General features: G+C 34.3%; 1 protein-coding gene across 4 annotated transcripts in view; it reads left to right on the top strand.

The window, feature by feature from the left end:
* Positions 1–3498: 3498 nt before the first annotated feature.
* Positions 3499–17163, top strand: part of LOC145255782 (mechanosensitive cation channel TMEM63B-like) — a 190510-nt gene continuing 176845 nt past the window's right edge. For 2 of the 4 annotated variants that reach the window (XM_080114452.1, XM_080114451.1), the window contains exon 1: positions 3499–3623. The gene's annotated coding sequence lies outside the window, so the exon portion shown is untranslated. The remainder of the gene's footprint in view (positions 3624–17163) is intronic. The other 2 variants (XM_080114454.1, XM_080114453.1) reach the window with 1 other exon arrangement.

Here is a 17163-nt window from a genome sequence, read left to right as displayed (position 1 = left end):
TACAGCGTCTAATATTCCCAGATGGTACTGGCTAAGTTCATCGTTGCTTAATTTTGGTGATCTGCTGAGAACCAGTGCGTCGACGTGATTATGCAGTATAAATAATAATAAAACCCATAGATATTAGCAGTCTGCTGTTTTCTATTTTAAAATGGTGGATCACAACTATTTTGTGAAAATCATATATTGCAGTTACCTCCCTTGGATTTTAAGAACTAATTTTTCTATTCGATCATTTCTCATAATTTTTAGTCATTTACAACATGGCATGTGAGTACGTAATCATGTTTTTATTTAAAATGCATTTATTTGAAATCCCCAAAATTTAAATAGCAAACTATCCTCCAACCCCCACATAGACAAAACAGGGGGAGGGTAGAGTGGAACCACTAGATATATCTAAGGATTTTAACAGGATTTTAGCATGATGGTCTTCTCAGGAAAATCAGATCATATATTATCACTGGAAGAATACATAATGTAATTAAATTCTTCTTAAGTAAGAGAAGAATTCAGGTTGTCCTCAAGGGTCATACGTCTAAACAATATAATATAAATGCACGAATACCTCAGGGGTCTATCCTTGGACCTTTATTATTCCTAGTATTCATATATGATCTCCCTGATAAAATTGTCTCTGAGATGGGTATATTTACTGATGACACCACACTCTATAACAGCCACGAGGGGAAAACAAATGAACACATATCTAAGGAAATGGTAGAAACACTAAAGGAAGACCTCCAATCTGTAGTGGAATGGAGACAAAAATGGATGGTCACATTCAATGCTGCCAAGACTAAGCTTATTTCCTTCAATAATTACAAGAAACCTTCTCTAGTATCAATAGCAATGACAAAAAACACATTTCCTAAAAGTGCTTCTTTTAAACTCCTTGCCCTCGTTCACAAGGAACATGAGTTGGAACAGATACATTGAGAGCATTGCCAAGGCTGCTGCAAAGAAGGTGCCCACCTCTCTGATATGATAGAAAGCTACTTGCGCCTGAAATTATCCTGTACCTCTAAGTATGGAGTATTGTTGTCACATTTGGGCTGGTGCATCTGCAACTAGTCTCTCGCTCCTGGACAGGGTTCAAAAGAGAGTCACCAACCTGATAAGTCCTGAACTGTCATCTAAGCTTCAGTCTCTATCCAAGCAACAAAATGCAGCATTCCTCTGCCAGTTCTACAAGTATTTTAATGGTGAATGCTCTGACAAACTACAAGCATTCGTACCCCCTTGACAAACCCAACAAGCAGCTAAATCCCACCCATAAACAGTAGAAATCCCTAGGTGTAAGAAAGCCTTCTACTCCAATAGTTTTTTCTCCAAAACTGCTAGACTTTGGAACTTTTTTTTCTTTTTTTTTTTTTTTTTTTTTACATAGGCGTCACCACATTATCAAGGCCCAGAGGCCACTCAAGGATAAGGGTTAAAGAGTGTACAGTAGAAATTGGTCAATATAGTAATCATTAGTAATGAAAATTTGGTAAATTTGATAACTTATATGGAACGGCTCATCAAGAACTTATTTACTTTAGACTTGAACACAACCATATTGTAGTCAGCCGGAAAGCAGGAAAACGGAAGACAATTCCACAGGCGTGCAGTTCTAAGAAAGAAGCTTTGTTCATGGAATCTACGTTTAGGTTTAGGCACAGATAAAGAGTGGGGGAAATTATTGATAGTGTTTACAGCTAGACGAGTGTTTCTTGTGAAAATTTGGGAACTCCCTTCCGTACTGACATGCAGAAATTTAAGTGTAATGTGACAGACATCTTGCTGCTCATCTCCCTTCATAATATCCCTGCAACTTATGTGCCCAATAGTAGCCCCCTACTTCAAAGTGGCACTACTGTACCTTGTTTAGAGTTAAAATTGAATAAAATAAAAGAAAAAGAAAAGAAAAAAAAGACACACCTAAAAAGTAAGTAGTAAGTAGTAAAATTAATTCAAGTGATTACAAAATTGCATCAATTACTATATATTCTTTGTCCGAAAAGATTTATTTGAGTGTTGTAATATTGTAGTGTCGCTCCCGGCTTTAGATAATGTATTTTGGCGATAGCAACATCTTTGAAAAAATGTCAAGAACAGTGCTACGAATTTTTTTCCGTATTTCATACATAATACCAAATAGATTTTAACTCAAATCATCATCTTATAATCTTTTCAAATATATATACAATTTTTTAGCTACTGAATATCATATTTCTGAAAAAAAAAAAAAAAAAAAAAAAAACCTGAACTACATATTTACTTTAAATTTTATTTCAAGACAAGAAATGGAATTTAGACCAACAATTAACGTTTTTGTGCAAGTCCAAAGTTCAACTTGATAAAAAAAAAAAAAAAAAAAGATACAGCAAAATACTTTTCACAGAACAAAAATGTCATATTTTACAAATCACGTAAATTGATCAAGTACTTTGGAAAGTCATTTTAATTTTTACGATTTTCAGCGATTTTAATCATAGCCATTACAAGTCTAGTTTTGATCGTGGTAATTCCAATTGAGTTGTCTCCCTTTATTTATTAAAGATGGCGATGCGAGACATACCCTTTTCCTTTCGTCATAAAATTTGATTTTCTTATTAAAAAAAAACAAAAAAAAAACTACTTCATCAATTTATGTGATTTTCGGAATATGACATTTTAGTTCCGTGATGGGGACGTATAAAACGTGCATCAAAGATCTCTCTCTCTCTCTCTCTCTCTCTCTCTCTCTCTCTCTCTCTCTCTAATTAGGTTGAATTCTGGACTTGCACCAAGGTTTTTATCCAACATTTTAGGTATGGCTGTGGCATTTCTACTGCCCCTATTCTACAAGTGAACCTGGGTTTTCTTTCTTTCTTTTTTTTTTTTTTTCATGCACTATGGAACCGGTTTCTCTTGGTTAACCCCACCCCCTCACTTTATCTGCGTTTTTTGTTAATCTTTCCGCGAGGACAAATATTTGAAGATAGAAGTTAGACATTTTTTTTTATATAAATAAATAAATAAATAAATAAATATCCTATATCCAAAAATTCTTGGGCTAAAAATAAAAATGGAATATTTATATATATGTGGAACTGACTACGAGAATATGGAAAGCGGTATTCGTAATAATTTCTTTTTCATTAATCACTCACGAAACAATAAGTGAATAAATACAGATAGCGAATATTGGTTCAGTTAATATGATTCGGCTTATTCGGACTAATCTTCTCACTTTGTTATATTCACAACGTTTCCATCGATGTAACCTCAGTAACATCTTTTTGAACTTGGAAACCTTCGTCTAACTTCTGGATCGTGTTTTTTTTTTATATCTCGAATTCGAGAATCTGAATTTTCAAACTTGCTAAATTTAGTATTAGTTTTTTAAAATAAATAAAGATTAAGGGCTATCATTCGTTAAGGACTGTAGTAATTAATATTGATGCATTTTACAATCACCTGATATGTCCATATGCAAATAAGAACGATATTGTTGCGCTTCTGTCCATCCGTAGATTAGATTGGTGATCGCTTACTTGACAACAACACATTGCTTTTTAAATTCGTGTTTGTGTCTTGCGGATTCGTTACGGAGAAGATACAGAACATTTATGCATTTTAGAGGGGAAAATGGACAAGTAAGTAAACAGTTGTTCATTTTGATAGTCATGAATGATATGACGATATTTTCTAATTACTTATTTTGTGAATGAGACAAGAATGAGTGAATGACATTACAAAGAATTTAAATCAAATCTATAAATGAATGACATTTTACAGAGTGTAAAAAACAAAAACAAACAAAGCAACATATTTCGTTTTATTGTTTTTCTTTGAAATGTATTTATTTTTTACAACAAAACCGTAATGAAAAATGAAAAAATATTTTTGTTTTACTAAATAAAACTAACTTATGTAAATGTAATAATGTTTAAAGTATACATATTGTATATTATTTAATTACGTTTTCATGAAAAAAAAAAAAAAAAAACGCATTTGATGGAATCTCAGGTACAAAAATGCGAAATGTGTTGATTCGTTTTTATTTAAATTATTGAACTTAAATTATTCGACTTAAATAAAATTTTTAAAAAATTGCAGAAAAATGCACGTATCCGTCACGAAACGAAAATGTCACATTCCAAAAAGTACGTAAATTGATGAGGTATTTTTTTTTGGTATTATTATACAAACACCGTGACAGCGTTAGGGTTAGGGGTTAGGGTTAGGGTTAATTCGCTGTCACGGTGTTTGTATAAATTTACCTTTTTTTTTAACTAAGAAAATCATTGTTTCTCTTTTTTCTTTTTTTAACAACTTTTAGCGATTTTAATACTAAATTGTAACCATTACAAGGCTGATTTTAATCTCGATAGTTCGAATTAAGTTGTTTTTTTTTTTTTATTAAGCATGACAGATCAAAACAACATCTTGCTTCCTCATAAAATTTGATTTTCTTAGTTAAGCAAATAAACAAACAGAAGAAACTGCTTGATCAATTTACGTGCTTTTTGGAATATGACGTTTCGTTCTATGACGGGTACGTAACGTACACCATAATGATTTTTTCTGTATATATTTTTATTTATTTATTTTTTTTAATTTGGTTGAATCTAGACTTGCATGGTTATTTTATAAATTTTCTGTAGTTGTTTTTCCAAAAAAATCACTGAGATTAAAAAGGCAGGTAAATTTTAATAGGTTTTCGAGTATGTTGAGAAGGAATTTTCCGCAAATGAGTAGTTTTCCAGATATTAAGCAATGTAATTCCATATGTTTAAATTTTATATGCGATATTCATTTTCAGCATACCTGAAAACCTACTCAATTCGTCATTTTAAAGGAAAATGTTAAGGTGGAAACCAAGTAAAAGTTTAACAAAAGGCACCTGCCTCTAAAACTATCTTAGATTAAAAAGAAAAACAAAATAAAAACTTTAATCCGTTTTTTATGTGTCTGAATGCTATTCATTGAATGGCAGCTGTCTGCATACCAGTTGCCCTTTTCCATTTTTTTTTTTTTTCTTAAAAGCAACAAATATTACTAAAGGCAGTAAACGTTGCTTTTCTACCTACTTGCCTATTTTTGTGTGTGATATTTTGCAAGTATTTTATTTATTTTCAATTAAAAATTTCTGTCAAATAACAGATATTGCGTTTTTAAAATACTTTTTTCTTCTTTGCTTCTTACTAGTTATGTACGTTTTTTTAACGCTCCACGCGTTTCTTCTATATGATTATTTTGGAATTGTAGTTTTAAAATTTAATTGCTATTTTAAGATACAACAAAATAAAAATTTTCATGAAAATTATATCTTACTATCAATTTTTTTTTTTTTTTTTTTTTTTTTTTTTGTAAATATTCAGATACGTTACAACAGAACACCGACCACTCTAATTTGTTTTTTTAGGGGTAATCGAGGTCGCTGACAACGAATCTGATACTCAAACTGGGTGCAAATTTACCGTTTGCATGGTATTAACCCTTGAACCCACGAACTACTTTCCGCCATTTTACAGCTTCCGTTTACGCTACGCGCGTGCGCGGCAGTATAAACGACAGCTTGCTTCAACTAGCAAACTGCCTTCTCACATGGCGTATCTTCCGCGGAAAATTTAAAATTAGCTGAAAAAGAAATAAAACCAGAAAATGAAAGCACTCCAAGTTGGGGAGGGGGGGTGATTTAATTGTTTTTTTTTTTTTTTTTTCTGGCACAGAATTTTCAAAAAGTAGTTTGCATGGTATTAACCCCTGAACCCACGAAGTACTTTCCGCCATTTTACAGCTTCCGTTTACGCTACGCGCGGCAGCATAAAATGACGGCTTGCTTAATGTGCTTCAGTGCTTCACCTAGCAAACTGCCTTCTCACATGGTGGGTTTGATGTTGGGGCACGCGCGCCCCTACATCCCCCCACCCCCCATGTAAACAGTAAAATCTTCGAAAAATGTTAAATGGTGTTCTAATCGGTAAATGTCGGTGCGTTACTTTTTGAAAATTTGAAAATTCTATGTTCCAGGAAAAAAACAAAAACAATTTGGAGTGGTTTCCATTTCTTGTTTTATTTCTTTTTCATCTAATTTTAAATTTTCCGCGGAAGATTGGTACGCCATGTGAGAAGGCAGTTTGCTAGGTGAAGCAAGCCGTCGTTGATGCTGCCGCGCAACGCAAGCTGTAAAATGGCGGAAAGTAGTTCGTGGGTTCAGGGGTTAATACCATGCAAACGGTAAATTTGCCTCCAGTTTGAGTATCAGATTCGTTGTCAACGACCTCGATTACACCTAAAAAAGAAAAAAACAAATTAGAATGGTCGGTCGTGTTCTGTTGTAACGTATCTGAATATTTACTAAAAACATAAAACTTTAATTGAACTTGTAAATACGATTTAAAAAATAGCGGGAATCAGTGCATTACTGCATTAGCACCTAATTTAGTAATATTCAGGTAATTCTGACTGCATAATTTGGGAGCTTCCATTGTAACTTAATTGAAAAAAAAATCCGTTGAAACCATTGTTTTTTTGTTTTTTTTTTAATCTGAAATGTCCATTTATCGACTACAAAATCTCGTCCCAATAGTGTAGAAGCGCCCCCACCCCGTTTGCTATATATACTGCAATGCCACCAAAAGATAAACAGTATTTTTCAAAGTAACCATCTTCCAAGCGTGGTCAACCTGGAATTAGCGTTATTTTAGTGAAAACGTATTGAAACCGAACATAATAGGTTCTTTATACAATAACTTCGTCTTGGGCCTGCGTTTTTCAATTATAGTTAAATTCTGCGAATTTCAGCGCATCTTTTTTATCATAAACACGTGGTTACTCATGTAGAATACGGACGATGCTACTTTTTTTTTTTTTTTTAACTCGAAAATTCTATTTAAATTCAATTGTTACGATGTGTTTTGTTCATTAAATTGTTAGGTGAAAGTACGAAATAGTTACAAAACGCTCTCTCCTTCCCATGTTAATAACGTTGTTTCAGAACGGTCCGTATTCTGCATAAGTAACCAGATGGTTTCAACTCCAAAGCATTCATCATAATTTTAAAACAAGAAGCAAAATAAATGAATAAAAACATCGCCTATGAACAATCTATCACTAGTATTTTAGGTGTGTCAGAAATTTCGTGAAAATAGTGAATAATTCCACCCTATCTTTCCAAGCTTATAACTCCTCGAAAAATGTAATTCAAGCCCTAATTTTTTTTTTCAATTAAAGGAGCAAGGACCAAGGTTTCATTAAAAAAGAAAAAAAAAAAAAACTTTTTTTTTTTTTTTTTTGTAAAGGTTTTAAACTTCGGACTTTACAGGTAAATTTCTAAAAAAAAAAACTACTTTTTTTTGTTTTAAATTTGAATATATTATTTATTGACCTTTTCTCTTCAATTTGTGATATATAACACTTTGGTGAGTAAATTAATTATTTACTTTTTAATAGACATTTCAAAATGGGAGGCGTGAATTATTCGACCCCCTGTCTTTCCAAGCTTATAACTACTCGAAAAATGTAATTTAAGCCCTAATTTTTTTTTCAATTAAAGGAGCAAGGACCATTTTTTTTTTTTTTTTTTTTTTAAAGAAAAAACAAATAACGTGGTTTAAAAAAAAAAAGGTTGTAAACTTCAAACTTTACAGGTAAAATTCTAAAAAAAAAAACACTACGTTTTTTTTGTTTTAAATTTGAATATATTATTTATTGACCTTTTCTCTTCAATTTGTGAGTAAATTATTTACTTTTTAATAGACACTTGAAAATGGGGGGGGGGTTAAAAAAAATGTTTGTCTAAAATATTATATTCGGTTTTTTGGAAAGAACATAACATTTCACATTGACCCTGAAAATATCGTAAAAATAGAATCAATAGAAAAATTTTGATAGATTTTTAAAGTTTAAAAATTAAAAAAATATTGACTTCGGAAAATTCATTACTGTTTTTTTTAAAAAAAAATATTTCTATTACTTTTAAAACAACTTTAATAGTTTATTTTGGAAGTATAATCCATAAAGAAAATAAACAACCTACTTTTAACAGAGAAATTACGAGATTTTTATATTTTATTCGCAGTTTCGTGTTAGGGGTGTCAAAAATTCCTACAAAAATTCTGATGATACACCTACTAGTACTTATGCAGAATACTGACCGTGTTATTTTTTAGATAGAATTTTCTAGTTAAATTGAATTTTTGCGGTATCTTGCTTATTGAATTGTTAGGTGAAAGTACAGAATAGTTACAAAATGCCCTCCCCATGTTAAGAATGGATTACTAAAAAATATCGTTATTATTTCAACACGATCCGTATTTTGCATAAGTACCAACAAGTGTATATATTTTTAAATTTTTTACTTATTATATAAGGTACCTTGATTCGCCATTAATGTTTGTCCTATGGGGATAAAAAAAATAAAAAGCTTATTATTTTGACATTTTAAATGCTTCATTGAACCTTATTTTCGCTGCTTCGGGCAACTAAACTTAAAAATAACGAGCGTTGGTATTTACTCGCGGTAAAAGTATAGGATACTTTCACATAGTTCAGAACTCGTAAAATAAATAAATAAATAAATAAAATAAAATAAAAATAAGTGCATTAAATTTTCGTGTTTTTTTTTGTTTTTGTTTTTTCGAAATAGCCAACAAAGCCCCCCCCCCCCAAAAAAAATGAAGAAATAAGCAACAAATAAATGGGCGCTTCTTCTACAGAATTGAGACGAGATTTTGAAGTTGATAAATGGAGTTTTCATAAAAAAAAAAACAAGACAAAAAAAAAAAAAAACAACGGTTTCAACTGATTTTCTTTTCTGTGTCAATTCTAATAAGTTACAATGGTAGCTTCCAAATTATGCAATCGAAATTACCTGAATATTACTGAATTATTTTAAAAAAAAACTTTAATCGTGTTGGCAGGTGAAAAATTGCCGCCATCTTGTTCAAGTAAAAATGGAAAATTACCCTCCTTTTGAACTCTCTCGTGTTCTACGATCGTTTTCATCAAATTCAATTTTTTTTATTTTCTTTAATAAATAACTTCCCAACTTATCGATTTGCGTCATTTTTAGATATAATCATCTTAAAAATACGAGGAATACGTAGATACCATTGTTTCCATGTGAAATTCAGTTTTACGATTTACATCCCAATAGGGTAGGAGCGGAGCGCTAATAAATGTTATCAAAGGCAAGCGAAGTTACTCTTTAACGGAATTTTAGGGTATGGGACGGAAATAAAATTTCCAAATCTTCTTACTTTTTTATATATATAACTCATGAAGGATTGAAGGCCACTCGAGGATAAGGTGTAATGAGTAAGGTGATCAGTGAGACTATACCATAGTGATCAGTTGTGATGGAAATTGGATAGAATTTGATTAATGGGACGGCTCAACAAGAACTTGTTCATATGGGACTTGAAGACTACCATGTTTTAGTCACCTGGAAAGCAGGTCGACGGTACAGAGTTCCACAGGTGGGCAGTTCTAGGAAAGAAATTTTGTTTGTGTTTAGATTTAGGCACAGACAGGGTGGAGGAAATTGTTGACAGTGGTTGTAGCTAAGCAAGTGTTTGCTGTGAATGTTTTGTATGGGGTGGGGAATTATAGATTAAAGCTCAGTTAAGCACTTACCATGAAAATAACGATAGAACAGAGATAGGCCAGCAACTTCCTCTTACGTGAGAAAGAGATGCAGGGAGAAGGAAAGAACATCGCCTAGGTTTTGAAGCCAGTTCTGAATCCTGTCAAGGCAGGAAAGCATGCTCTGAGCAACTCTCCTCTAGATATGGCAGCAGTGCTCCCATTTTAGAAAATATTTAGCTCAAAAAGTAGAAGATTGCGTCTCAAATGAGATACCTTCTGGTGTGGTCCAATGATGCAATCATTTTTCCAGCAACCTTGACAACAGATTTTAATGTAAGTCTTCCGTTTCAGGTCAAGAGTGGAGCTTGTTGAAGCAGGGCGCTTTCTCCTACATGAGAGCCATTCATTTCATTTTGGGCCAAGAAGTGATCAGAGCATTGGTGATGAAAAGATATAAACTTGGTTTTTGGATGCATTAAAATTAACCAGGGATTTTTTTGCCCTCTTTCACCACCTGTTCAAGGTCAGAGGAGAGAGACTCAGGGATTGTGGTCATTGCTTGTCTTTGAAGTGTTACCATAGATGGTAGAGTCGTCTGCATATATGGCAACGAATGACCTTAGAATGTGATTTGGGAAACCATTGATTAAGATCAGGAATAGAGTTGGGCCCAAGATGGATTTTTGAGGTACGCCAGGGTTTATACTTTGAACTTCAAACTTTTGCCCATCAACGATTATTTGTATAAATCTATCAAAGAAAAAGGATTTGATGATTGAGAGGACATTTCCAGATATACTCTAGCTAGAAATCTTGTGAAGGAGACCTTCATGCCTAACCCTATCAAATGTCTGATATGGCAAGACCTATTGCTCTAAAGAGGAAACCCTCGTCGATAGATTCACTGATCCTGTGTGAAATTACAGTCAGTACATCGGGTTTAAATCTTGCAGGACAGAAGCCATATTATTTGTTACTGAGTAGATCATTTTTGTTGAGGTGGTTGACAACTTCTTTATTTAACACAGATTCAAGCAGCTTGCTCATGACACACAGAAGACTAATTGGTCTGTATTGAGATGCAGAAGACCAGTCTTCAGTATTTTTAAATATTGGATAGATCAACAAGTTTTTCCAATGTGTTGGGAAACATTTCTCCTTTAGGCAGCATTTGAATAGTTTTGCAAGAATAGGAGCTAGTTCTGGTTGCAGCTTTTTTGAGTACTATGACTGGAATATTGTTAGGTCCAGTTGCTTTGCTGGTATCAAGGTTCTTGATAAGTTTGACAACATCAGAGACAGAAATGTGGATGTTGCTGAAATTATTTTCGGTCTTTTTAAGAAATTTAAGTCATAAGTGGCCCTGATCACACAGGGTTGAGTTTCTGGATAAGTTTTTGTGTTTAAGCGTATTTTAAATTGTTTTTTACTACTTAAAAATTAAGGTAATGTAAAGCCTATCGAGTTAGAATGAAAAACAAAATGGCGGTCTAGTTCAAACCATAGTTGAGCCTCAGCAATCGCTTGATAATGGAACATTAAGCAAAGTATTGATCCAATAAATGTCATCAGTCATGCAAAACTAATGTTTTATGAGTAATTTAGTGTGGGCAACTTTCAAAGAAGGGTGTTGTTTGTCAGGGTAAATCTGTGCTTGTATTAAAAATCTCCAGTGAGATAAACTGATAAAATCTTTCTCTTTCTGATGAAGGGTAGCAAGTGTGTTTGAGACAGCTGTTTCCTCACACTATGAGGGAGGGGTTTGAAAAGCTCTATGGGATATTATGTATGCATTAGACGTTTTAGCCTGTTGACTTAGAATGAGTGCTTTGTACGAAATTGATGGTTTAATATGGTTAAGTTTGTGCTCATTTTTGCATTAAATACTAATCTCCATTACTCCCTAACTGTGCATCGAATGGATTCCATAATAGTTAGTTCAATACACCTTATGATAAAGGTCCATACAAAATTTCAATTACATCAACCTAGTAGTTTCTGAGAAACAGTGGGAGAAATAATTTGGGCTGGTGCATCTGTTACTAGTCTCTCACTCCTGGACAGGGTTCAAAAGAGAGTCGCCAACCTGATAGTCTGAACTGTCATCTAGACTTCAGTCTCTGTCTTATCGACATGTTGCATTCTTCTGCCTGTTCTTTTTTTTTTTTTTTACACGGTCATCACTTATCAAGGCCCGGAAGCCACTCAGGGATAAGGGTTAATTCCAAGTACAGTACGTTAGTGTGGAGATTTGATGAAGTGTTTACTTCAGGGGGCGGTTCATTAGGAATTTGTTAACGTTGGACTTGAAGACATCCAGGTTGTAGTCAGGTGGGAAGCAGGCAGACAGAACAGAGTTCCACAGGTGTGCAGTTCTAAGAAAGAAGCTTTGTTCATGGAATCCACGTTTTGATTTAGGCACAGATAAAGAGTGGGGAAAATTTTTCACAGTGGATTCAGCTAGACGGGTGTTTTTCGTGAAAGATTGGCGAGGGGGGGACCAGAGATTGGAGTTCAGATGAGCACCTGCCATGGAAATAACGATAAAACAAGGATAGGCTCGCAACGTCTCTTCTGTGGGAGAGAGGTTGCAGGGTAGAGAAAAGGGCATCCCCCACTAAGCCACAAAGTCTATTTTGTACTCTGTCAAGACAGGATAGGCTGTTTTTAGCAGCTCCTGCCCAGATATGGCAACAGTATTCCATCCTTGGACGTACTTGGCTTTTATATAGATAGAGAATTGCATCAGTAGTGAGATATCTTCTGGAGCGATAGAAGGATCCCACCATCTTTCCAGCGACCTTGGCAACAGGCTTGATGTACGTGTTCCATTTCAGATTAGGAGTAAAGGTCAAACCCAGAAGCTTGTCAAAACACGGGGCCTCTCCCAGACAAGAGGCATCCATCCCAATTGATGCCAGATGGGGATCAGAGCGTTGATGATGTAAGGATGGGAGTTTGGTTTTAGATGCATTAAAGGTAACCAGCCACATCTTCCCCCACTGAACCACGCGCTCGAGATCAGAGGAGAGAGAATCAGAGAGAACTTTGTCATTTACAGCCTTTGATGTGTTGCCGTAGATGGTCATGTCATCAGCATAGATGTCAACGAATGATTTAAGTATGTGTTTAGGGAGGTCATTGATGTAGATCAGGAAGAGAGTTGGGCCCAGGATTGACCCTTGAGGGACTCCAGCATTAATACTGCAGGCCTCTGATTTTTGTCCATCGACCACTACTCTTATGAGCCTATTGAAGAGAAATGATTTAATGATTGAGAAAACATTTCCAGTTATACCGTAGCTGGAAATCTTGTGAAGTAGACCCTTATGCCATACCTTGTCGAAGGCCTTTGATATGTCAAGAGCAATTGCCCTAGAAAGAAAGCCTTTGTCAAGAGATTCACTAATCCTGTGAGATATAATCGTTAGCACATCTGCGGTAGATCTTGCAGAATGGAAACCATATTGTGTCACTAAGAAGGTTGTTTCTGCTGAGGTGGTTGACTATTTCTCTATTTAATATTGATTCCAGCAACTTACTCATAACACACAGGAGACATTGGTCTGTACTGAGAGGGAGATGACTTACCACCTGAATTCTTAAATACAGGGCATACTGATGAGGTTTTCCAGGGTGTTGGAAAGCACTTCTCCTTAAGGCAATGCTTAAACAGTTTCGTAAGTATGGGAGCAAGTTCTGGTTGAAGCTTTTTTAACACTATAATTGGGATGCCGTCAGGGCCAGTTGCTTTACTGGAATCAAGGTTCTTGATTAGCTTGGCGACCTCATGCACGGATATTTGTATATTACCTAGCGTGTTCTGTGGGGAGTTGATGGCCTTCGTCGCATGGGGTAGAATTAGCTGCAAAGTTCTTTGCAAATAGTTTGGCCTTGTCTGATGCTGACGAGATGACCTCTGGTCCATTGATAATGGTTGGGATAGAAAGCACACTTCTGTTCAGGATCCTATTTGTTATTTGCCAAAACTGGTGGGAACCAAGCCGTTGATCAGCTATCTTGGATTTAACAGACAAGTATTTTGATAGTGAATGCTCTGACGAACTACAACCACTCGACGTAAATACCCCCGACAAACCTGACAAGCAGTTAATCCCACCCCTACACAGTAGAGATCCATAGGTGTAAGAAAGCCTCTTACTCCAATAGTTTCTTCCCCAGAACTGCTAGACTTCGGAACTCTCTTTCAGGATTCTGCTTTCCCGACTGTTACTGACCTGCAGAAGTTCAAGGGTAATGTGAACAGGCATCTTGCTGCTCATCTCCCTTCATAATATCCCTGCAACTTCTGTCCCCGATAGGAGCCCACTACTTCAAAGTGACACTGTACCTTGTTTGGGGTGAAAATTGAATAATAAATAAATAAAATAAATATACTGAAAAAAAAAAAAAAAAACCTTAAGAGAATTGTGCTGTTGTTTAATTATGCTCGACTGACCACCTGACCCCAAACATGTTTTGTTTTATCATCTTCATCATTTCTTATTTGGACTTTGTCGATTCTAGTATGAATGGTCATCGAGTGTGAAGCACAGCTTACAATTTTTATGCATCATAAAAACAACAAACATAGGTATAGAAATTATCTACAAGACTAGTAAAACACTGGTGTGTGTTGTTGGGGTCCCATTGCTAGTGTCTACATCTGCACTGAGCTTTCTACTACTCAAGTTCATTATCTCAACTAAGACTAACTCTGCCTGAATCTTCTCACTTTCCAACCTGTTTTAGTCAAGCTTTGTAGCCAATTTGTACATTGAGATTAGCGATGGAACGATTCCAATATTTTCCTGATTCTGTTTAAAATTTCTGATTCCAATACAATTACTGATTCTTTTAAAATATTTTAATATTGAACTTTTTTTGAGGGGTTAGATTACTGTAAATATATACAGATATTACAATATGTGTATATATTTTTCGGAAACATAAAACTACACTTGTAGGTAGCTATAGATATTAGTTTCACTAGTAGTGTGAAGTACATAAATAATTATTAATTTATCATTAGTATCGGTAATGGAAAATTAAGTCTTAAAATTAAGACAAAAAAAAAAAAAAAAGAAGACAATTGAAAGAATCGTTTTTAGCATCGGAAAATTGGTAACAAATTTTTTCTGATTCCAATACTCTGAAAATGTTCTGATTTTTCCAATTCCGATTTTGATTCCGACTAATCATCCCAACGTTGAGATCACTCCTTGCCTATTTCTTCAAAATTTCCCTCTCATCTATCTCCTCAATAGTGTTCCCCAAATATATCTACTCTTCACCTGAATTTCTAGATCTCAGATTTTTTGTTTCTTTTTATTGTTTACTCTTAGCTTAGTTCAACCGGAAACTACATACTTCCTTTCAAATTCTTTATCTTGATCCATTTCTCTGGCTACTCAAAAAATTTACAAATAACTGTCTCGTCATTGGATCAAAATGGATCAGACGGTATTTTTATTGTCATTTACTTTATCTGTCTTGGTTTGTGAGGATATCAGTAATCTATGGTATCACACAGTCATTAATAATAAATTGTACAACCACTGTTATTAAAAAGAAGACAGCTGCAAAGAAAAAGAGTAAGACAGATAATGTTCTTCTGCTATATCTCCATTACGATGACCATCATTTCCACTATTACTCCAGAGACACCATTACCCATGGAGCCAACTACTTAGAACGTATCAACAAGACTACATCAGTTTTCTTTCCGTGCGATAAGGGCTAATCGGTTAAGGGTTGAAAAGGCACAAATGGCTTATTAGTGCTATGTAATGCTCCAAGTAAGTTTTTATGCTAACTAGTTACTGCTTATTAAGACCAAAAAACACTTGAGGATAAGAGTTAAGAGATAGGTAGATAGATGGATTGCAAGTTGAAATGATGAAGAATATTATGAGACGATTTGAAACTGATAAATGGAATGAAATTGGATTACAAATGAGGACAGTTCATCTTGTATATTTGTTGGCTTGTTAAAAATCACTTTGAAGAATGATTGTCTATTTTTGTTTCCTTCACCAATTAAGAAATTTAGAGATTGGTGTGAGGGAAAGAAAGCTTGTAATTTTTTTCCCCTCTGAGTAGATACGTATTTGTGCACAGTTTATTAAATGAAGCTAACAAAGAATATATCTTTTAATGGACCAAACCCATCAAGATAGAGAAAGCTCTGCACAATTAAAAGGAGCAATTAAATAAAACTTACATCACTTCTTGTTTGGCGGTGGATGCAACAGCAAACACGTCACATTTTTTTTTGCACATTCTTTTCCTCCTTCACAGTACGGGTTCGAGCCTGCCTGCCTGCCTACTACTTTTTTTTTGTTTTTTTTTGCTCAACATACACCTCCAAACACTCAAGCAATGCTGGGCACCCAGGCCAGTTTAATATAATCTATATATCTATAAAAGTGACAATGTGTGTGTATGTGAGGACACTTCTCAACCTATATACTCAACAAATTTTTAGATCTACAAACTTGAAATTTGGTATATAGGGTATTCAGATATCTGGAAAACGTTTTAAGCGGTTTTTACCTGAAAAAAGGGCTGCTAAGGGGACAGATTGGTACTTGGGGTTTATCAGCTTTGTATCCGTTTGTCAACTGTTTCACAAAGTTTGAAAACACTTTTTAAAGATCACGGCAAGCTGGTCTAATGGTTATCATACTTGACTCAACGTCTTTGGGTTTTGATTTCGATCTCGGTTTGAGTATTTTCTTTTTTATTTACAACAAGTGAACTGTTTAGAGAAAACATCGTTATTTGCATGCACATGTTTGTTTCTTTCTGTTTTTTGTTTTTTTTTAATTCATTTTTGTTAACGTTACATTTAATATTGGACAATGCCAGGTACATCTTCTAGTTATATGATAAAAGAAAAGAAAAAAAATTATAAAGAGACGGAAAAGGAACAAGGGAAAAGTCCAAACTTTATAAAAGGAAAAACCCATAGTTAAGTCCTTAAAATGGTATTCTGGAGTAAAAATGGCATCCATCTAGGATTAATGTGAGTTCACAGTGTAATCCAGGTGAAGTTCCAATATAGGAAGATTTACGAAGAATAATTCCAAGGGTTGGTAGAATATTCTTCTTATGTTGAGATCATTGGAACATGAGAAAAGAATGCAGTACCTCTCAGACGGAAATACAGTAAGATGCTGAATATATTGGATAGAGCTGGCAAAGATATGACTTTGCTTTTGATATTATTTTTTAATTATAATAAGATAGCTTGTGTGTTATTTTGTGTGTGATGCTTACATCTGAGTGACTGTCGTTTAATTGTCATATATGGAACTCCCACCCTTGACGTTATTCTTGCTTGCCTACACACTGTTCCAACATTTCAAAATAAAACTGCTGAGATGCAACTCGCAGCTCTTTACAAACAGACTTTTCTATCTCCAACTTTACAACATAGCAAGAAAGAAGAAGAAGAAAAAAAAAGAAAACAACATACTGAGGATGGAGTTTAGCTCCGAAATATATTTATGTTATAAATTTCAAACAAGTAAAAATTTTGTTTATTTTCCTAAAATTACGTTGTGATTTGGCTTCCAAGCGCACTTGATGCATATTTTA

The sequence above is a fragment of the Euprymna scolopes genome, chromosome 31, assembly GCF_053919585.1.
Source record: "Euprymna scolopes isolate OS-2025 chromosome 31, ASM5391958v1, whole genome shotgun sequence".
Lineage (NCBI taxonomy): Eukaryota > Metazoa > Mollusca > Cephalopoda > Sepiida > Sepiolidae > Euprymna > Euprymna scolopes.
The sequence above is the reverse complement of the archived record's forward strand: the minus strand, read 5'-3'. Positions and strand labels throughout refer to the sequence as shown.